Below are 22,914 nucleotides of genomic sequence, written 5' to 3'. Positions count from 1 at the left end.
CATTGCGGTTACAAGGTATCCCAGTGAAGGGACCCTGCATTGGCTGACATATCTGTGCCAGCCCCTATGTGCTCTCCCCTTTCCAGATGTGCTAGCCCCTTGCACACCTCCAAAATTCAGGACTGAGGGCTTCTGAGTTTGATGCAAACTAGTTAGCTTGGAAACAGTACCAATTTCTGGTTAAACCCTACATGGATTCGAGCCCAGAGAGGCAAACCTGATTGGAAGCAGTGAGGTCTGCGCTCGGAGAGGTTCTTGATTTCAGCTCTATTGGGATTTTGAGAGTGGCCCTGCAAACCCTTCCTAGCCTGAATAATCCTTATCCCACAAATTGTTCCACTGGAGCCAGTGGGGTCAGTCCCATTAGTAATGATGGAAAGATCTTAAAGAGAACTAGATCCTGCAGACGTTTGTCTGGTCCAGCCCCAGGCTCTGTTCCCAGCACCTGAGCTCCTTCTAGCTTTCCATGTGCCCAGCTTCTCTTTTCTAGCGGGCAATTATACAGTAAACCCCATGAATCTCGAGTAAGCACACGGGCCGGTGCTCTTTTCCTTACAACACCCGAAAGCCTCAACTCCTTGGAAGAGGATGGCCGGAATGCCACCCCTGGAAACATGCCACCCCAAGCACGTGCTTGCTTTGCTGGTGCCTAGAACCGGTCCTGTCTTTGTCCTCTGGGAATCCCCTACCATCACTTTTGCCTCCTTGCCCTGGACCTCATCAGCATCCCACTGGAAAACAAAGCTGGTAGGGTTAAGGAGGGGCTTCTGAGCCAGTTCAAGGGTCTGTGCTGGGAGTCCTTGACAGCAACTGGTCAAGCTCCTTGTAGAAAGGACAGTTACAAAAAGCTCTCTCAGAGCAACTCTTGGAGCATTTTGTCCTCCTGTATTGTGTGTTCCTGGCACTGGGCTGATGTCCACTCAATCCTAGCCTGCTCCAGCATCCAGGAAATTTTCTGATACAGGTGAAAATTCCTGCTATTTCAGGTGAAGTTCTGGAGGACAGTATACCTTGATCAGCACCCTGGTGTGATTGATCGGGCCAGGTAGCTGCTTTGGAGCAGGATTCAGGTTCACCTGTATTGATGCGTAAAGAGTGCAGTAGAAAGTTGTTCTGATGTGGTCAGCACAGCTCACTATTACCAATGTAAACGAGGGGAAAGGAACATTTATAGATCAGGTATGTCCACACTTCAAATTGGCACAGGCATGGGGCCATGCCATAACCTAAGACGTATTTATCTAGATCCCTCTGGTGTGCTAGCTTACTCACCTCTACTCGTCTTCAGACACATGCTTCTGGGGTTTAGGTGTGAAAAATAGAAGCCTTATGGCACAAGAATGTGCATAGACACATGTTTAGTCGCTAGTGTAGACGTATCCTAAGGAAAGTGTTAGAAGCTGGCACTCCTATATTATTTGCTTGTTACTGATTGTTAACTAAAGTGGACCATCCTCATTGGTGTTTAAAATAATGAAGGGCCAGATTGCAGCAATACTGATATGTATGCCACTCCAGCCATTTTTGCAGTATCTGTCTAAAAACAAGGGTGATTTTCTGGACCAAGGGATGTCAATGACAAAGCTCCCCTTGACTTTAAAGGGACCAAGAGTTTACCAGTGATTTGTTTGGGTGGATTTTTAAAAAATTAAAATAAGTATTTTCCTCCCCACCAACTCCAACTCAAAAACAGTTTAAGGAACTTTGCCAAAACATTCTTTTAAAAAAAATCTTCAAAAAATAATAAGTATGGAAAAAAATCAGACTCCAAAATCAATGTTTGAGAACGTTATGAGCATATGAAAATTGGAGTTCCAATTGAAAATATTTTGCAGACTTAACTACTGAGAACGCTACCATGAACCTTCTATAGTCTTAGCCATTTTATGCTTGTTGTTAGTAGGTCTGTTTCAAATCAGAGCTTATTTACCATTGCAAGCAACTCTGGTGGTGTGAAACAACCCTCACCTCATAATAGAATACCAGAAAAGAACATTGAATTCTTTTGGGAAATGTACGAAACATATATTTAAAGAAAAAAGATATAGACGTGTGTGTGTGTGTGTGTGTGTGTGTGTATGCTTCTTTACCCAATAGATTGCAACTTTGCCTCAGGTTTAAAAAAAAAAAGTACATGTATTACCTTCCATATAAGAATGGTTTTCTATCTTCTGTCAGTTTCTTGTGACTTTTAAAGGCAAGAAATTCAAGATGATCACTGCACAGATTCGTCTTTTTTTCCTTTCCAGCAGTGTGAGTGTTAAGAATGGATTTTCACTTTTAAGGCTTTTGTCAGTTTGTGTCACAGCTTCTAACCATAGTTTGTTTTTTCTTTTATTTAATTATTTGGAGGAAGGCGGTAACTCAGAAATTGTAGCTTCTACTTGAAAGCATCACTCTTTCAATTCCTAGCAAGCAATCACAGGGTAGCCATTTATTTTCTGAGTGCTACAGGTCAATTCTTAAGCCCCCAGAGTACTAAAGAAAAAATAAAAAGCACAGTTGGTTCTTGTACAGCAAAAATTGAACATTTTCTTTTTTGACAGCAAGGTTTTTAAATGGATCTAAAGTTTTTGGTGTTTCAGTATTAAACTGTTTGGGCCTGGTTCTCAGGCTATGTCTACACTTAAAATGCTACAGCTGCAAAGCCACAGCGCTTCAGTGTATACACTCACTACAGTGAATGGATGGGTTCTCTCATTGCTGTAGTTAATTCACCTCCCCTAGAGGTGGTAACTAGGTCAACATAAGAAGTCTTCCATTCACCTAGTGCTGTCCAGGCCGGAGGTGGGTCAGTATAGCTACGTCTCTCAGATGGGTGGATTTTTCACAACCCTGAGAGATGCAGCTATTTTGATGTAAATGTGCAGGGTGGATCAACCCTGAGCCCTGGTCTACACTAGGGTGGGAGATCGATCTAAGTTACGCAACTTCAGCTACATGAATAACGTACTGATGTACTTAGATCGACTCAGATCGACTTACTGTGGTGTCTTCACCACGGTGAGTCGAATGCTGCCACTCCCCCATCAACTCTACCTGCGCCTCTTGCGGCACTGGAGTACAGGAGTCGACGGGAGAGGGCTCGGGGGTGGACTAGATAAATCGATCCCCGCTGGATCGATTGCTGCCCGCTGATCTGGCAGGCAGTGTAGACATACCCTAAGTTACACTAAGGTCCCTATGCTCTGCAAGCAAGCCTACACACTATAAAGAGGTGGGGGAGCTTTAAAATGGGAAGAAATGGCTCTCTTAGAATAATCCCTGCCAGCTGGTGTGAAATATCCTGCATCAGCCTTACTCCTATCCCTCAAAGACAGCTCAAGGATGCAGCCAGAATGCACTACACTACAGCTATTCTGTGTTTCCCATGTCCCTATGGCTCTATGAAACAGAGCACAGGTTAGGGGAACACTCAGGCTGCTCTTACTTACATGAGGTGCTGGGTAGTCCCAGAGTTCCACAGTCCTAGAAGATAGAGAGCAAACAAGTGATTTAAAGCCACATTTGCTTTCTCCACACCCATGCCCCCCACACAGGAATGGAGTAACTGAGAATCAGATCCTTGATATCTCATCTGGGGGTGGGGGGGTAGTATTAGGACCTCTTCTTCATTCTTTCCTGTGCCCGAGGGGGGTGGGGGGGTAGGGGGATGAATGCAGAGAGGAGCCAACTAGAAACTCCAGCTAGTAGGAAAAGGAGCAGCCAGATCAGGGATTTTTTCACCTTTGGATTTTCCAGTCAAAACTGCAAAAAGTTCTCTGACTTTCTCTGCTCTTTACTGATTGTGAGGGAGAGGTTGGAGCAGTCAATTACTTCACCTTAGCTTCACTCCACACCTGCCCCTCCTTACTCTGTTCTCCCCTGCCCTGACTCTCTCACCCCCCTTACTTTGGAGGAGATAAGGGAAAAGAACACACCCACACACAAATAAAACCCAAAACAAACCATGGAACTATCATGCTATTTGCAGTCATCACATTGTTCACTCTGCTTGTATGTTCTCCCTCTTCTCCTCCGCTGTGAGTGTTTTGTCTGTTTAGATAGCTCTTTGGGGAAGGGACCTTCGACTACTCTGTGTTTGCACAGTACCTAGCACAAAGGGGGTCCATTCTTGGTTGGCCCTTAAGCACCACCATTAATCAACATGATTAATAATTTAATTCTCCATTGTCTTGCATCTGGCTTAGTCATTTACCACTGTGCAAAGGGGAATTAAAATGCTACCATTCTGATTTGGTATTCTTTGATGCCCACTTGGCACAGATGTAAATGCCTAAATCAGGTGCAAGGTAGTGGTGACTCAGGCCAAAAGCCTCAAATGCCGTAGCTTTGCCATGTAGGATGAAGAGGAAGCTGAATTCTAGATTCATTTTAAAAACTAGATAGCAAAGAGGATACCCCAAAAGGTTGCAGAAGTTTTTTAAATGATTATTTTCTTCAAGAACAAGACCCAGAATTCAAAGATCCAGCCCTAACTAACTCATTCATCCCCCTATTCTCTTTTTGTCTGCTCTGTTTGAAAAAAAGTTGGTATCACTGACCACTTACACTATAAGGTCTGCAGGAGACCAGTTTTTAAACAGAGGTGGAGAAGAATGCTCCTGAAGCCACCCTGCAAACCCAGAACATCCTTCTACCCCCCCTTTCTGCAAGCTTAATTTGGACTATCCTGTCTTCCAGCTTCTCCGTTCCCCTCTCCTCCTCAGAGGACTGTAGTAAAATATATGAAAATAAAAAAAATACTTTAAAGGTGCACGTTTTTATTCTTTTTCTCCTTCCAGTTCTCTATTCATATATTTTATTCTCTGCTAAGGTAGTATTTTCCCTTTATTTCACTCCTTCCATCTCTTACTTCTATTTTCCTATCACGCTCTCTCTCTCTCTCTCTCATTGTTCTGCTTCTCCATGTTATTCTTCCTCTGCCCCTCTTCTGTCTAGTTATTTCAAACATGTCTATTAACATGGTTTCTAAGTTACAAAAATCTCAATCTTTCTCCTCCTCTCTCCCCTTCAGTAGCTTTATTTCCCCAATCATCTCTCTTTTTTCAGCCATGTGTGCATATGTTTTCCCCTCCTTTTCTGCCTTCTCCCACACCTTTTTCAGGTTGCGTACATTCCTCTTTTCTTTTCCCCAGCCCCTATGTACATGTGCTTTTCCTTTCTTGTCACTCACCATTCATGTGATTCTCTCTCTGCTCTCCCACCTCTCTTTTTCAGTCTGACCAGCACCTTTCACAAGACACCTTTTTTAAAAAAAATGCACTTCAGCATCACAACTCCCACCAGTTGCCATGGTTGCTGCCTGCAGCCTTAATAAACTTTTTAAAGTGTTTTGAAAAGTGCACTAAAAGGCTGTCTGGGGCAAGTTGCCAGCTGGAAGGATATTGTAAGATACTGCACTTGCTCACCAGGTGTTTCTCATAATATCTATCCAGCTGGCTGCTTGCCCTGCTAGACAGGGGCCTCTAGAAGGGCACAGCAGTACCTGTTTCTGACAAATTTAACAGCACCCTAGGGGCATGCGGACCCCAGGGGAAGTATTTTACACAATTTCTTCAAGCCTGGAACGCCAAAGTTTGGCAGAAAAACTATACAATAGCCAAACACAAGGATGTTGTGAGTGCAGAATCTTGCCATTTTTCTACAAAAATCTTGCAAAGTGAGTCACGATTTTCTCACATCCCTAGTACCACAGCAGAACATTATCCCATCTGCAGGTGCAGCACACCAGACACTTAAATATAAACCTGATGTTGCTTGCCTGAGTTAGGAACACTGGACCTCAACAATGGTCCTTAACAGACCCCAGCCAGCCTACAAAGTTCTAACTGGGATGCATGTCCATGGATTAAGGCAAATATTTGGCTTAAAGTGTTCTGTGTTTAAACACAAAAGGAAGAGATTTTCAAAATTGTCCAAGTTACATAGGAGCACAAGTTCTGTTGAAAATAAGTGGGACTTACGCTTGTAAGTCACTTAGCAACTTTTCAAAATCTCACTCCAAAACTAAAAGGAGGATTGACATTGGCTGGCTTCTCTGTGCATTCTCACAGCTCTTGATTACCTTCAGAGTAGAATTCATGACACAAGAGATAGCTTCTTAGGGTAAGACTTTTCATGGGTTCCAATTCAGGACTGGTCCTACTCTATAAGCAGAACATATGACTGGCTGGAGCAGTAGAAGGCAATCGGCCTCCTACTGAGTGCCTCCCTCCTACAGGCTGGTGGAGGCAGAAGTCTTGGTCCGGACTGGTTGTGAAGCTGGCTGCTCTAGGAGTAAGGAGCTCATGGATGGGCCAACCCACCAAAACCTGAAGTGTAAATTATTGAATGCTTACAACAAAGTGCTTGTATATGGTATTTATAGTGTAAAACAATTCACTGACTAGTTCTGAATAGCTAATAAACTCAACAAAGTTACCAATTCAACTAGATTTAGGACTCAAAACCTTCAATAAATTAATATCCTCCCCCTTTACATTTGCTCCTCATAATGATTCCATTCTGAATCAGATATACAGCCAGAAAACTTTTTTGCTTTTTTTAATGCTTATTTCCATCACTGATTCTTTATGTCAGAGCCAGTCTTAGCTCCCCCTCCCCCAAGTATAAACAATTTCTGTCCACCATGCACTGGTCTAAGGTTTCTAAGGAGAGGTAGAGAGATATTATTTGTGAGGAGGATATACTCTGAATTTAACACCGTTATTTATATGTACATGTAGGTTCTCTGTGGCCTTGATCATGCAATGCATTGCACATAGGCAAAACCTTGCACCTGCCAGAATCCAGAAAAAATCATGTGGGGTTCATGTGACTGGGGGGGGTTCACCTGTGCAAAACACCTTGCAAACTTGGTGCCTAAGTGTTCCCAAGCCACTGACTGCAGAAAGTGGAGTACATCTATTTGCTCTTTTCTACCTTAACATCTTCAAGGGTATGTTCTCAAGGGAAAGGGAACTAGAAACTTACATCAGAAAGGAGGGGGAAAACAATCAAAAGCTGAGAATTTATATACATTCAGGGCCAGATCCTGCAACTGGATTAGTGCAGGTATAGCAGGGCCACCTGATTAGATCTAGTTGCAGGATCAGGTTTCCCAAATCAGGATGCCTGTGGTTGCCAGCTCAAAGATGCCCAAAGCCTGCCTCTGTGTGATGTATTATGACATCTTAATTTTATTTCAAAAAAGCTTTTTTCCTGCTTGTTACTATTGGACGGTCACATACTTTGTAGCTTCTGTAGAGCCAGGGCAAGCAGGGAGCCTGCCTTAGCCCCACTGCACCACAGATCAGACTTTTAACGGCCTGGTCAGCAGTGCTGACCAGAGCTACCAGAGTCCCTTTTCAACCGGGCGTTCTGGCTGAAAACCAGATGCCTGGCAACCCTGACCCGGATAGCTCTCCCTTCAGTGTCTGTGGAATGAAGATTGGGTGTTACTTTTATTCTGGCTGGTAACCTGCCCACTTTTCAGTGAGAATGCATGCTAAACCATCCAAGCACTGGTAGTCCTCCAGTGCCTTCCCACAATTTCCCTCTTTGTGCCCAGAAAACAGACAGATTCTCCCACAATTCACTGTGAAAGAATCACAGAGCAGCTCAGCTTGCTGCAGCACAAAGAACCAAGGGATCTGCCCACAGAAGTCCTAATGACGCACACATGTGAGTGCAGCACCAGTAAGCACACAGTACCCAGGGTATAACTATGCAGTGTGGCTGCTCACAAACCTGGGCTAAGCTAACCTGGCTGTCAGTCACCTATGTTAACCCTGCAGCAAAGACATACCCATACTTATTTATTTATAAATATGAAACAATGTCTTAGAAACATCAGGACATGTACACTGTTAGTCTATGTGACCACCTATCCTTACCACTGTTACCCTTGTCCTCCCTCCCGCATTCTCCCTCCTGTTTGTTGTACTCATCTTGTTTTATATTAGATTTTAAACTCTGTGGAGCAGGGACTGTGCCCTGATCCTGACTGGAGCCTCTGGGCACCACTGAAGCCCACTAGTCAGTGCATGTTACTCATGCCCCTCTGTGCCCAGTCCACAGAGGATATACATTATAGCTCTGAGCTTCAGCTAAAGACCTGGGCTTGAAAGTCTGGCTCTTCAGCTCAGGATTCAGAAGGCTTTTAACTCAGGAGGTTCCCCAGTTCAATCCTTGGCATATTAACCAAAATGATGGTCATCACACTACCACAATACAAATAGTAATAAGTGCTATGGGGAGGTTTCAGATATCTGGTGATTCTCTTTCAAGGTGCAGGTAGATGCCTCTCACATTATGGGATTTCTCTCTCTCTCTCCCTGCTGTATGGATACTGTATGGATCCATTGAGTGGATTGTGTATGGGGAAGAGAGGAGGAGGGAAAATGCATGTGAATAGGATGTTAACAGACTGTCACAGTTCCAAGGAGTGACCCAATTAGTCAGCCTCTCTAAGAACTTATTTTGTACCAAACTGTGAGAAAGGACACCACTGGTGCAAGTCCTGAGTACTGCAGGGTGAGGTAGAAAGATCATAGGCCAACAAGAGTCCTCCTCCTTACCTGGCTGTTTTGTGTGACAGCATTACCTTGGGGCTTGCCAAACATGGGGATAGGCATTGCATCTGTGTGCAGAATCCGAAAAAAGCAATCTTTAATATGTAGCAAACTCCTGAGTTAATTCTCTGATGGGCTCTGTGTTTATAATTCTTAAATATAAAATAAAAGAAGAAAGGACTCTTTCCTAAAACCAACAGAGCCAGAAATGCTTTACTGGCAGAATGTGCTACAAAGAATAATGATTGTATATATCAGCTTCCTTTAAAAACACATCTGAAGCTGTTAGAGTCTAAAATGATGAACAAATCAAAGAATAATGTTATAAATCATGCACACTAAGCAACAAATTATGTCTAATAACCAATACCAAAATAATTCTCCCACTCATATCATCAGGCAGAAGGGAGAACATGTCTGTCAGTGTCAGAATATAGATTCTGTATCAATAGAGCTTATTGAGGCGATCTGTATGGGTACTTTTCATCTTCACTATGTTGCATAGTTTTACACTAATTATAGGCAGATTAACTTAAAACAAGTCAGTTAAGGTTTAATAAATTATTAATGATGGTTCTTTCAGGCAGTCTCTTTTGATTATCATCTTATATCCACATTTCTATTTATTCAACCATTAAAATGATATATTTAATTTACTTTAATCTCTTTGCTTATTAATCTGCATGTCCTCACACCTAAACATTCATTTAATGTTGACTCTATTTTATTCATTTCAGAAGAATTTTTGAGTAGATATTTTCAGAGAGTTGATAATATTGCTACAGTACATCTATTATAGATATAAATCTATATAATTATATTTTTCTCACATAGCAAATACTGCAAAGTTGAGAAGGGGGTTTCATACTAATTCCCTTTTTTCAGTTGTTTATAACTTACTCAAAACATTTTTTTTTTGTTTAAATATTTCCATGCTTGTTTTTAACCTTAAGATTGGGGTGGGAGTTAATGGGAAAGGAAGGAAGAGGGTGAGCTAAATCTGTGATGCTATTTTGGAGTTATGGGAGGGTGATCTAAAAAAAAGTCTCACTTTTTGTTTTAACTTCTTATAATTGAAAAATGGCAGATGCCAGTTATCAACATCAAACTAGTCATAGTTATAGGAAGGAAAGATGGATTTAGTATTTTTAAAGTAATGATGATTTTAAAAATGTTTGCTGTGCACTGAATGAGATATGGGTCCTGTGTGGGAAAAACACTACAAGCCATATGATCATGTAATTAAAGACTATGATTAGTGCATATGCACAGGCATTAAGGCTGGCATTTTCTAACTTTTGAACCTGTATGTTAAAAGAATGTTAAGGTTGCAAAGTCAAGCACTCAATAGTTAAGAAATAGTTCAACCTAAATTCTGCACTGTTGTGTGCATACATTATAGTATGGCACCTGTCTGTCTCAAAAGATGATTGTGTAAGTGCCAAAACAGTTCAGTTACCGCATGTCCTGCTGCAGCATCACAAGTGGCTAAAAGTCCAATTCTCAAGCAACAGTCCTTGTCATGGTTAACGCAGGTGAAAAGCACAGGGACAGAAGATGAAGCTGCATACTATTAGCACTTGAGACCTGCTGCTCCTCTTTCCTCTTTGCTCTCTTCAGTTTCCTGTCTCTCACCCACATCTCTTCAGCCTCTTTGAATCCCTGGTCCAGTGAAGCTCTCCAGTTTGTCTGATGCTAGCTGCATCATCCCAGTTTGTGGTGTTGATGTTGCAAGTTTTCAAGTCCCTCTTCCAAACATCCTTGAAGGTTGGTCCAGTAACCTCAGAGCATCCACAAGTTCTCCATACAGGAGATCTTTTGGAACATGTCCATAGTCCATCCAGTGCAGGTGACCAAGCCAACAAAGACATCTGTGTTTGAGAAATAGTGATTAGATTTGGTAATTTCGTTTTCTCAAGTACTTTGATGTCAAGGACTTTGGTTTCTCACTTGGGTTTTAGATTACAGTGAAGATAGTAGATGTGGAAGGTGTTTAGCTTTATCTCATGACTGCTATAGGCAGTCTCGGTCTTGCCATCATACACCAGTGTGCTCAAAACATATGTCTGATAAACCTATATACTGATGTTCAGTGTCAGTTTCCTGTTATCCCACACACACTTGGTCAGTTAGCCGAATGCGGTGGCTGCCTTTCCAATGCAAGAATTATCATCCAGAGATATGTTATCCAATGCAGTTGGTCCTAGATAGCAGAACTTGCACACAACTTCTAGTGTGGTGCTAGCTATTAAAACTTCTGGTGCAATGTACACACCATGTTTTATAATCATTACCTTCTTTAAACTGATGGTTAGTCCAAATTCAGTAATACTGATCATAATATAATGAAATTTGACATCCTTGTAGCTGGACAAATGCCAACAAAACTCACCATCATAGCATTTCACTTCAAAAAGGGGAACTGCACAAAAATGAGGAAGCTAATAAAATGGAAATTAAAAGGAACAGTCGGGGGGGGGGGTGAAATGCCTGCAAGCTGCATGGAAACTATTTAAAAAAAACATACTAGAGACTCAAACCCTATTTACCCCAAATTAAAAAAACAACTGAAAGAATAACAATAATAGTAACCATAAAAATGCCACCATAGCTGAACAATAAAAGAGTAAAAGAGGCAGTTAGAGGCAAAAAGGCATTCTTTAAATCTGAAAGTCAAATCCTAATGAGGAAAATAGAAGGAGCATAAATGCTGGCAAGTCTAATGTAAAAGTATAATAAGGAAGACTAAGAAATAATTGAAGAGCAACTAAATAAAGACACAGAAACTAACAGCAAAAAAATTAAATCCATCAGAAGCAGGAAAACTGCCAGTCAGTGGGGCCACTGGACAACTGATGAGCTAAAGGAGCACCAAGAGATGTTGCAAAGACCAAAAGTATAACTGGGTTCAAAAAAGAATTAGATGAGTTTATGGAGGATAGATCCATCAATGGCTATAAGCCAAGATGGTCAGGGATGCAACCCCATATTCCACATATCCCTAAACCTCCAACTGTCTGAAGCTGGTTCTGGACAACAGGAGATGGATCACAGAAAATTGCCCTGTGCTGTTCGTTCCCTCTGAAGCATCTGGCACTGGCCACTATTGGAAAGACAGTATACTGGGCCAGATGTACCATTGGTCTGAGCCAGCATGGCCATTCTTATGCCCAGATAAATCAACTGATCTAATTTATTGATGTTTTTTCTGTCTAAGATGATGTCACTCCTCCTCACTTTTGGTTTAATTATTTATTTAGGTAATTGATTAGTAATTGATTTTGAGCCCTGTTTGGCCTGCTGTTTTTGCAAATCATGCAATTGTGCAATATTATCAGCAAAGTGTAGGTCTTCTAGGCATTTGCCATCCAGCCATGCTATCCCAGTGTTTATATTGCTAATGTGCCTCTTCATTATCTAGTCTATTGCAATGCCAAACAACAGCAGAGAGAGATTTCAGCCCTATTTCACACTAGTGTCCACACTGAATCACTCTGTTACCTGGTTGTTCACTCTTACAGTGCACTTTGCATCACTGTACACAACCTTGATGATGTTCATAACTTCAGCTGTAATTCCATAATGCTGAAAACTTTTTAACAATGTATGCCTATGCAGTCTATCAAATGCATTTTGGAAAATCAACAAAATTGATAAAGGGAGGCTGCCATTCTATACGTTCTTCTATGATGGTCCTTAGTATGAATGTTTTATCTACATAGGATCTCTTGGCCTTGAATTCAGCCTGTTCTTTCCTAAGCTTTGCATCTACTGCCTCTTTAATCCCATGCAGTATCACACTGTGACAGGACCCCTGGGTATAACCTGGAACTGGGATACCACTGTGCCCCCTTAACTCTCCAGCCTGGGCTGTCTCTCATGATGCTTTGCTAGTGTCAAGCAGCACTCCAGATGCTATCACTCAGCCACCAGCATACAGAGACACACCCAGCTAAATTGCTTGAATGCTCTCTAAGCCACTCATGAACTACACAGAGGGAGACACCAGATAATTCCCCCAGCCCCTACCCTTGCGCCCCAGAAATGTACCATCTTACACTGATCAAGATCTTCTTTTGAACATTGCAAGCTCATTAATTAGTTCACCACTACACCAAAGGATAGTGGATATGTACCAGCCTTTGTAATCTGAGCAGGTTCCCCAAGTACTTTATAGACAAACTCGCTGGTAAGGATAAACCATTAAAATAAGTTTATTAACTACAGAAAGATAGATTTAAGTGATTATAAGTGGTGGGCATAAAGGTCAGAGATAGTTACCTAAGAAATAAAAAATAAACACAGATTCTAAATCCTAAATTTTATCAGACACAGTAAGATTTGAATCAAACAGCTTTTCTCACTCCACTGGATGATGTAGGTAGGTTACAGTTCTTAATACATAGGCTGAATTCCCTTCTCAGCCTGGAACCAATCTCCTCAGTTCAAAGTCTTTGTCTTCCTGGTGTTCTTGTTGCCTTTGTAGTAGGTGGGAGAGGAGATAGGTGGCCTCATCATGCCACTGTCCCTTATTTTATACTCTCAGTTAATGTGCCAGGAAAGATACTGGCCCAGACATGTCCTGGTGGGCCTTGCTGAGTCATAGAGTTGAACAATTCCCTTTGTGTGGTGGATGTGCAACTGAGTCATAGAGGTGAAGTGTGTCTTGCATTTTCCTGTACTGGTACTGATGGAGGCTGAACATTGTACTAAATGAACCACTGCGCTGATACAATACAACATTTTCGATGTTCTTATATGGGACAGCGGTTAAAGTGTCAGTTGCTGTTATCCTATTCCAAGACCAATAGATTGCAGCACAGAGAAATTTTGAAGTCAGGTAGTACAGTTTTCATGCAGGAGAAAAAGGGACTTCTTTGTCTCCACTGTTTAGTCTTTCCCTGTGGAACTGATCAACGTAATGGTTATCTGTGGTTAATTGGAATTATCAGGCTGTGGTCAACTGGAATTATTAGTGAACTTTCACTTTTAGTCGCTAGATTTGAATGTCCAGGGACAGGGCTGTTTCATTGGAAGGACTTAAACTCTGGAATTTACTTCCCCTTTTGGTCCAACAGTGCCTGAATTTACTGATCACAGGGTCATGATGTGCACTTTCTCTGTTGACTTGAGGCTGCACGGTATAAAGTGTTGATGGTGTGTTATATTTATGTCTACAGCTGGAGATTTGGATCTGAGTTCATTAATATTTGACATTTGCAAACTATTTTTGTATATTCGTCAAAGAAACTGTGCACTTATTTCAAGAGGTGGTGACTTTTTAAAAAAATAAAAAAGAAATGCTAAACTAACATGAGTTTTTTTCATTTAATACACTGTAAATCCACATTCTGCATTTACTAGCAATCTCAGCAGAGAGACTAAGGCCTTGGCTACACTTGCAGCTGTACAGCTCTGTGAGTTAAACCTGTCTTCGTACAGCTGAGTAGGGAAAGCGCTGCAGTCTGTCCACATTGACAGCTGCCAGCGCACTGTCGTGGCCACATTTGAGGCAATTGCAGCGCCATGGGGAGCGGTGCATTATGGGCAGCTATCCCACAGAGCACCTCTTCCCATTCTGGCACCATGGGTTGTGGGAAGGGGGCATGGGTGCAGGGGATTCTGGGTCCTGTCCCAACGCCCCATGATGCATCGCTTCACATCCCAGAAATCCCTTTGTTTCCATCCACCTTTGGCACCGTCTTTCAACGGTTTCTGTGCAGCGTGATCTGTCTGCAGGAAATGGAGTCCGAACTGCTGAGGCGTATGCTGACGAGTCTCGCCAGCACGTCACGTTTGGCTGTCGAACAATTCCTTAAGATCCAAATTGACCAATCAGAGTGAGGAGTACTACGATGATATCGAGCCGCGTAACGCGTACGATGCGAAATTGCTTGTGGCATTCACGGACATGCTCAGCACCGTGGAATGCTGCTTTTGGGCTCGGGAAACAAGCACTGAGTCGTGGGATCACATCGTCATGGAAGTCTGGAATGATGAGCAGTGGCTGCAGAACTTTCGGATGAGAAAAGCCACTTTCATGGGACTATGTGAGGAGCTCGCCCCCACCCTGCGGCGCAAGCACACGAGATTGAGAGCTGCCCAGCCAGTGGAGAAGTGGGTGGCTATTGCAATCTGGAAGCTGGCAACTTCAGACAGCACCGGTCGGTCACAAACCAGTTTGGAGTGGGAAAGTCGACCATTGGAATCGTGTTGATGGAGCCTTGACAGCAGCAAGGAATGGTTCAACTACAGGCTGAGCCGGTGCCGAATGACTGTGGAGTGTGCCTTTGGCCATTTAAAGGGCCGCTAGCGATCTCTGTATGTGAAGCTGGACTTGGCTGAACACAGCATCCCCGCAGTTATATCCACGTGCTGTACCCTCCATAATATTTGTGAAGGGAAGGGTGAAAGCTTCACTCAGGCATGGACCTCCGAGGTTGAACACCTGGAGGCTGAATTTGCACAGCCAGAGAGCAGGGCTATTACAGGGGCCCAGCGCGGGGCTGCAAGGATTAGGGATGCCTTGAGGGAGCAATTTGAGGCTGAAAACCAGCAGTGATATCTGGTGCCCTGCACGGGAGTGAAGTGCAGTAGTTCCAATCTTTAGGTATCAGTGTTTGCTAAGCAGACTTGCAGTGCCTGTTTATTTCTTGGGCTAAGGAATCTTTTACTTTATGCATTAATAAAGAATGTTTTCAAAGCCAAAAAATCCATTTATTGAAAAGAAAATTTATTTATTGAAAAGAAACACAACTGCTTGGGAATCAGAAAGGGCAAGGGGGTGGAATGGGGAAGGGTACAATCACAGATTCGGGTATGTCCTGTCTGGTGTGCTGTGCAGTGAGTGCTGCACTTCAGGATAGCTATACTGCTTGGTGATGGGGGTTGAGTGCAGAGGGTAAGGGTCGTGGTTTTCAGGGCTGGATGGTGAAGATACTGGTGTTGGAGGCAGCTGGTGGCGTGAAGAACCCAGAAGTTGGGGAAAGTGGGTAGGAGGTAACAGTGGGGCACAAGGGAAAGAGTTTTGGGACAAGGGCTGGGGGGGGCGCGTTTGCAGTACTGCTCCTTCTGCATGGCTATGAGCTCCTGGATAGCATCTGCTTGGCGCTCCAGAATGCTTATGAGCCGATCCGTGCTTTGCTGCCGGTGCTCCGTGCTTTGCTGCCGGTGTGCTGCATTTTCCTGGCGGATCCTGCTTTCTCTCTCTTTAATAGATTGCCGCATCACTTCTTGCAGCATGTCTTCTTTGTTTTTTCGCGGTCTCTTCCTGAGTCCTTGCAGTCTCTGAGCAGGCGATAAGAGGGACGGCTGAGGTCTCAAGGTTGTTGCAGCTGTATAGGCAAAATGCAACATTTAACAGAGGCAGCATTGTTTATAGCAGACAGAGTAATGATTTCCCCCGCACTTAAGGAGGGCACACACAGGGTCTACACAATAGCATAATTTTCCCGTCCCAAATAGTGCACACATAACCCACGGGAGCCTCAAAATGGTGAGTAAGGGGGACTGATTGTTTCAGGGCTGTACTGTCCTCTGGGTTTCTGTGCCTTGGGGAGAGCCAACAGCTGCAGGGGGCACCTACACTGAACACTGTCCCAACATTTTCCACAGGAGTTCGTCCTGGATGATATCTCGCTGCTGAGGGTGACCTGGGAAGCAAGGGAGGGTCTTCTACTGCAATGCAGCTTCCGCCCTGGCCCATATGCAGCTTGCCTGTGTGCAGCAATGGTCCCCCCGCCCCTCGCGGCACAGTGGCGTGGACACATTAGCCTGGCTGGGACAAGGACCATGGTGGCTCTACCGATAAACCTGCGCAAGCATTGCACACGTTCTGGATGAGACATTCGAAGAGATTACCGAGGCCGATTACCGCGGTGTGATAAACCACATCAATGCACTATTCCGCATCTAGGCATGCATGCCTAACCCTCCTCTCCCAAAGAGCCCGCACCAAAAAAATTCCTTCCCGAAAAAAGTGTCCATGGTGGTGCTCGGAGTGGAGGTGGGGTTAACCCCAAGTATCACATCCAGCTCTTTGTAGAATCGGCAGGTCGCGGGGGGAGCACCCGAGCGGCCGTTTGCATCGCGGGCTTTGCGGTAGGCACTCCACAGCTCCTTCACTTTAATCCTGCACTGCAGGGTGTCCCGGTCATGGCCCCTTTCCATCATGTCCTTTGATACCTTCCCGAAGGTATCGTAATTCCTATGGTTGGAGCGCAGCTGGGACTGGACAGCTTCCTCCCCCCAAACACTGATGAGGTCCAGCAACTCGCTATTGCTCCATGCTGGGGCTTGCTTGGCACGTGGAGGCATGGTCACCTGGAAAGATTCGCTGATAGCACTCCACGCCATGCGTGGCTGAGCAGACAGGAAGGGGATTTTTAAAATTCCCGGGGAATTTTAAAGGAGGGTCACATGGTTGGTTACCTGCGGCCAGGGCAGTATAGTTTGAACTGATGACCAGAGTGGCTAGAACAGGCATTGTGGGATACTGCCGAAGACTTCTGGAGGCCAGTCACAGCGCATTGGGCGGCCACACTGGCGCCGCAGCACTGCAGCGGCAGCGCAATACTCGCTATTCCTCTTGGGGATGTGGAGTACATGCAGCCACGGAGATACAGCACTGCAAATGCCTTGCCAGTGTGGACAGGGAGTGAGTTACAGCGCTGGAGGCAGCTTTACAGCGCTGTAACTCGCAAGTGTAGCCAAGGCCTAAGAACTTTAGGGCACTGAAACTAAACTCATTCAACCACGGAAACAGAAGTGATGTCACATTGGGAGGAAGACTAAGGAATCTTGCACTGCCTCAATGCATATTGTACCTGTTTTGTTGGGAAAACAAAAGTCCTCACTCTTTAGGGCCAGCAGTTCAAGACTCTTTGGGCAGCATAGCCATCACATAAATAGTTCAAAGTGCATTCATAAAGTAATTTTGGTGTCAAATGAAACATTGTTGCTTACATAAAAATCATGAATCCTTTTTCACCTCAGGCACTTTCAGTACTTCTATAACTAGCTCAAACAAAAAAATAAGAAGCTGGAAAACCATAAAATGTGTATCTTGTGAGATAAAATGGATGAACCTGGTAATTAATGTGCACAAATCTGGAGGATGTTGGGAAATCTGTTGCAATGTGGACCTAATCCAAAGCCTACTGAAGTCTACGGGAAGATTTAATTGATTTCAGTGGGCTTTGGAGCACGCATCAGATGATCAAACTATATCTAAATTAAAAAAAAAACATATTTCCCTATTCTACAGTCACAGATGCTTTCCATTTATTTTTTTATTATAGTATATAATGTATTTATGTGATTTATTGATATGGTACTTTTGGTGTACATAGTGTTGTGTAACAGGAGGAATGTGCCAAACAAATAACAGGTCACTGCCCCAATAAGCTTATAGGCTAAACATGCACAAGGAAAACACAAGTCAACAAACAGCTGACATTTGCTAACTATTAACACCTTATCACCACGGATATCTCCCCTTCTAAGGAAAGGGAAAACTGTATTAACTGTTGGTTTGAGTCTTCACATTTTTAATGGCAGCCACTTTACAGTACAAACCATCGGCACTGGAAGGAACAGAAAAGTGTATGTATGTGGGGTGAGTGCCAAACAATCAAATCTGAGTGGCGTTGTGACCCCATGCATCAGCTCACAATGCCACTCACACAAATTTGGCCTATCCAACCATCTATTATGCCAGCAGGGAAAATGCTCTAGCATTACACACACACACACACATCCTGCTCTGTCCTTACACCCCTTGTCTCTGAGCTTTCAACAGTCCTTACTCCTTAAATCAGATGGTTTCATGCCACCTTCCATGGTGGTCAGTAGGAGAACCCAGGCCCTCCCTCTACTCAGGGTTCCAATCCAGAGACCCTGTAGAGAACAACTACAGTCTGCTTCCTCAGAGTCTTGTTGGCTGTTTCTCCTCATAACATTTCATACCTTAGCCTGTTTCTAGGCTTTCTTCTGAAGCCTTTCCAACTCTGGCAGAAAGCAATGTCTCCAAGGAGCAGGGCTGGATTAACTATCCTGTGGGCCTGGGGCTATTAGATTTTGTGGGGACCCTGTATACAAGTCTTTTTCCTAATTTAAACAAAATGATCACAATTATAGCATCAAGGCTATTGATGCTATACTAAACTTGCCTTTTAATTAACATAAATCCATTCTGTGGTTACATTTGAGTCTTAAAACATGTAGAATATAGTTAAGTTAATTCAAAATAGCCTACTTCTTACCTTAGAACAGCTGTTATATTAGTTTCTGTGAGGGAGTTTGGGTGCAGGAAGGGGCTCCAAGCTTGGGCAGAGTGTTGGGGTGCAGGAGAGGGTGAGGGGTGCAGGCTCTGGGAGGGATTTTGGTGCAGGAGGGGATTCTGACCTGGGGTAGGGGGTTGGGGTGCAGGAGGGGGTCCAAGGTGCAGGCTCCGGCCAGGAGGAACTTACCACAGATGGCTCCTGGCCGGCGGCACAGCAGGACTCAGGCAGACTGCCTGCATGCCGCCATAGCCACATGTCACTCCCGGAAGTGGCCGGCTGCTGGCATGTCTCTGTGTGCCCTGCAGGGAGGGGGACAGTGTGCCCGTGCCCACAAGCGCTGCCCCCTCAGCTCCCATTGGCCGGTTCCTGGCCAACGGGAGCTATGGGGATGATGCTGGGGTTGGGGGCAGTGTGCGGACCCTCGTCTCCAGCCCCCTGACAGGGACTGAAGAGACATGCCAGCAGCCGGCCGCTTCCGGGAGCAGCATGGGGTCATGGCATGCAGGCAGCCTGCCTGAGTCCTGCTGTGCCGCTGGACTCTTAGCGGCCCAGAGATCGCGATCAACTGGTAGAGGCTCCAGGATCGACCAGTCAATCGCGATCAACGGGTTGGTGACCACTGATTGTATATAATTATGGATTTATTTTTGTGGGGGCCCCCTTAGCCTGAGGCCCTGGGCTGCAGCCCCTAAAGCCCCTGCATTAATCCAGCCCTGCCAAGGAGGTCCAGTCCCTGCCCTTTAATCAAGACTCATCATAGGATATCATTCCCCCTGTGTGCCTTCTCAGGGTCTTGCCTGGCCTTTTGCCAGTGTGCCTCTCTTGGGAGATGATCCCAAGACCTACTCTTCCTCTCCCCACTCTCAAGGCTTTCAACCCTCCTTCTGTCCTGAAGCCCAGATCCTCCCGGGCTGGGTCTCATTCATTAGCCTTATACACACACACACTACCAGTTGCCACCACGTGTCCTAATTGAGCTCTCCAGCTCCCTTTAGCCCTATCAGTGTCAGTGTGAGGTATTTAAACTCCATCACAGCATTTTATTTACTTTAAATTAGTGTTATACCACTGTTGTATTGGATAACTGCTCTAATAGTTGACACTCTTTTAAAGTCCCTCAATGACATCATAGGTGTGAAAAATGTGACTATAGTATTTCACTGGCTGGCAAAGGGATTGGTTTTAGTAATGTGAATATAAATATATATATAACATATGTTTCAGACACAATACCTGTGAGATATAACTTTATAGATAGTCACACAAACAATTCTTGCTTTATCTAGAGTTTGATTTAGTTGCTAGAAAAAGTGTGTCTTTCCAGCAATAAAATCAGTTCTAATGTGGCACAATAGCACAATATAAAAAATAAAATTGGAGTAAAGTGTGTCTCAGGGCACCATATTCATTCAAATTTAGTTAAGATACATTCCTAGCCTGTGGTAACATAGGGCTTGTTTGCAAGGAATGTAACTCATAAACAGCTGTATCAAAACTATCACATATAACGCATTTCAGTACTATACAGTGAGTTTGTTTTAAACAGTTTCAGAATATGTTAGAGGAATATTTCTTTATATTTATATATATTTGATGGAATATCTCTTTTAGTGCTGTATCAATAGAAAGCGCTTCTGGTAATACTCTAAATGATTCACAGTACAGCGTATTTATTGGTTGTAAAAGTATGTTCAAGGGATTAACTTTACGACCTTAATGGAACAATAATTTAGAGGCTGCTCAAACCTAGGAAATAATTCATAGCTTGAGCCAGATTAAAGCAACAATTGATATTGAGAACCCCTGGCAAAATTCCAGAACAGTTACTGATTGCAGATATCTGGAAGAGAACATGCCAATGTTTGTGGGAACAAACATAAAACAATGGTTGTTTTCTTTTCTACATCTACTAAAATGTACAAATGTTTGAGTCCACAAAACCCTGTAGTGATTTTAACTTTATCAAGTGTATAGTGAATATATAAACCTATATAACTGAGTTATAAATAACACTCAGTTTGTCATAGATACAGATGGCAAGATCCTTATCTGGTGTAAATATTTGTAGTACAATAGATTTCATTGGAGTTATACTAATTTATGCTAGCTGGGGACCTGGCCCATTCAATATCTAATATTTATATTGTTTCTAACCTGTGGCTATTCCAAAGTGTTTTCACTTAATATTGGTTTATTTTTACTGATTGTTAGGATTTCTTTAGGGATAGATCTGATGTTCACCATCATCCATGACTATTTGCTCTTGCATTTTAGCCTTCTGTAGTCAATATTAAAAAGATATGCAGACACTTTCTAATCTTTCCTTTTTCTGTATTTTCAAATGAAAATGCATGAAAGATTAACATCTGATGAAAAGAACTGGGGAAGAGTTATTCAGTATTTAGGGATACATGTATATTCTAATCTCAGACATAAGGATTTAGATGGAAATAGTGTTACCACTCAGAACTTCATGGTATAGAAAATGCACATTGAGAAAGTGTAACAAAACAGCAGAGTGTATGCGAATATAATGCGCGTCTTTTAGATTAAGCCACTGATCCAAGGAATCCCACCTTCTCCCCTCCACATGCCTACAGGAAGAGGAGGGAAAATGGAGAGGCAATCATTACAGGGACCTGAGGGTTTTCTTTCTCCTGCTGGCCCAGAAAAAGCCTCTCTACTCTGAGTCTAGGATGGGGTGGGCATTAAATTAAAAATGCTGGAAAATCTGGGGTCTTTGCAACTGCAGAGAACTAGACATTCCTATAATGATAAAATAATTCACACACAATCCCCCCTGTCATGAGGCTATTATAATACTAAGAAGTTTCATATATAGAACCTTTCATACAATCTTTGAAGTCAGAGGTGGAAAGGATCAGTTAGATCATCAAACCCATCCTCTGCCCATGAAGAATTGTTCCTTGTATTCTTAAACTGTATTTAAAGGGTGCGGAATCCCTAAAAAGATAGACAAATTAGACTGACCTATCTATTCTATTCTCTATCAAGGTACTTACACCATTCTCATCACCACTGCATCTGACAGATTCACCATTTATTAATGAACATATCCTCTAAACGCCTCTCTGTGTTAGAGAGCTGCTATTATCTCTGTTTTACAGATGGAAAATTGAGGCATGGAGAGATTAAGGTCCTGATCCTGCAAATGGATCCCTGCAGGCACATTCCCCTTCATTGAAGTCACACAGCATGTTGGTACAAAGGGCTGCCCTCCAGGAGGCAGGTGTAGACATAGGCCCTAACAATGGGATTTTCAAAAGCACATAGGCACCTAACACCCACTGAAAGGTCATACAAGAAGTGTGTGGCAGAGCAGGGAACCAAACCCAGATCTCTGGGTGTGTCTACACAAGGGCTGGACGGTTAATGTTCAGATCAAGCAGATATACTCCTCACACTTGTTCTGATCAAGCCAGTGCACTAAAAATAGCAGTGGAGCAGCAGCACAAGTAGTGGGATGGGCTAGCAACCTCGAGTACATGGCTAGGATCTCAGACAGGATCATACTCAGGGTCAGCCAGCCCACCTGCCGCTTGTGCTGCCGCAGCTACACGTCAATTTTTAGAACATTAGCTTGATCAGCGCTAGCACAGGTATGTTTCCTCAAACAGGTAATTACAATGTCCAGCTCCAGTGTAGACATACCCTAAGTCTTACTCCAGTGCCTTAAACACAAGATATTTCACTGCCAAGAAGGATTTACTGATATTCAGCTTATATTTTCTTTTTCTTAATTTCATTCCATTACTCTTTCTTCTACCTCAGTGTACTACAGTAAATTATTCCTTTCCTTGATAATTACATCTTTCAAATATTGGTAGCCTATTACCTTATCCTCCCCTGAATCCATCTGAGCCAAGCTATATATATTTAGCTCTTTTAATCTTTCTTTGTAAATCAATCTGTTCAACTCCTTGATCATTTGAACTCTTTCCAGTTTGTTAATATATTTCTTGTTGTGTGGTGTCCAACACTGAATGCAATATTTCAGGTACAGTCATACCAGGGCATAACAAAAAAGGACACTTACCTCCCTGATTATTAACATG

This window comes from Terrapene carolina, unplaced genomic scaffold (assembly GCF_002925995.2).
Source record: "Terrapene carolina triunguis isolate 2854851 unplaced genomic scaffold, T_m_triunguis-2.0 Scaffold66, whole genome shotgun sequence".
In the NCBI taxonomy this organism is placed as follows: Eukaryota; Metazoa; Chordata; order Testudines; family Emydidae; genus Terrapene; species Terrapene triunguis.
This window is presented reverse-complemented; position numbering follows the sequence as displayed.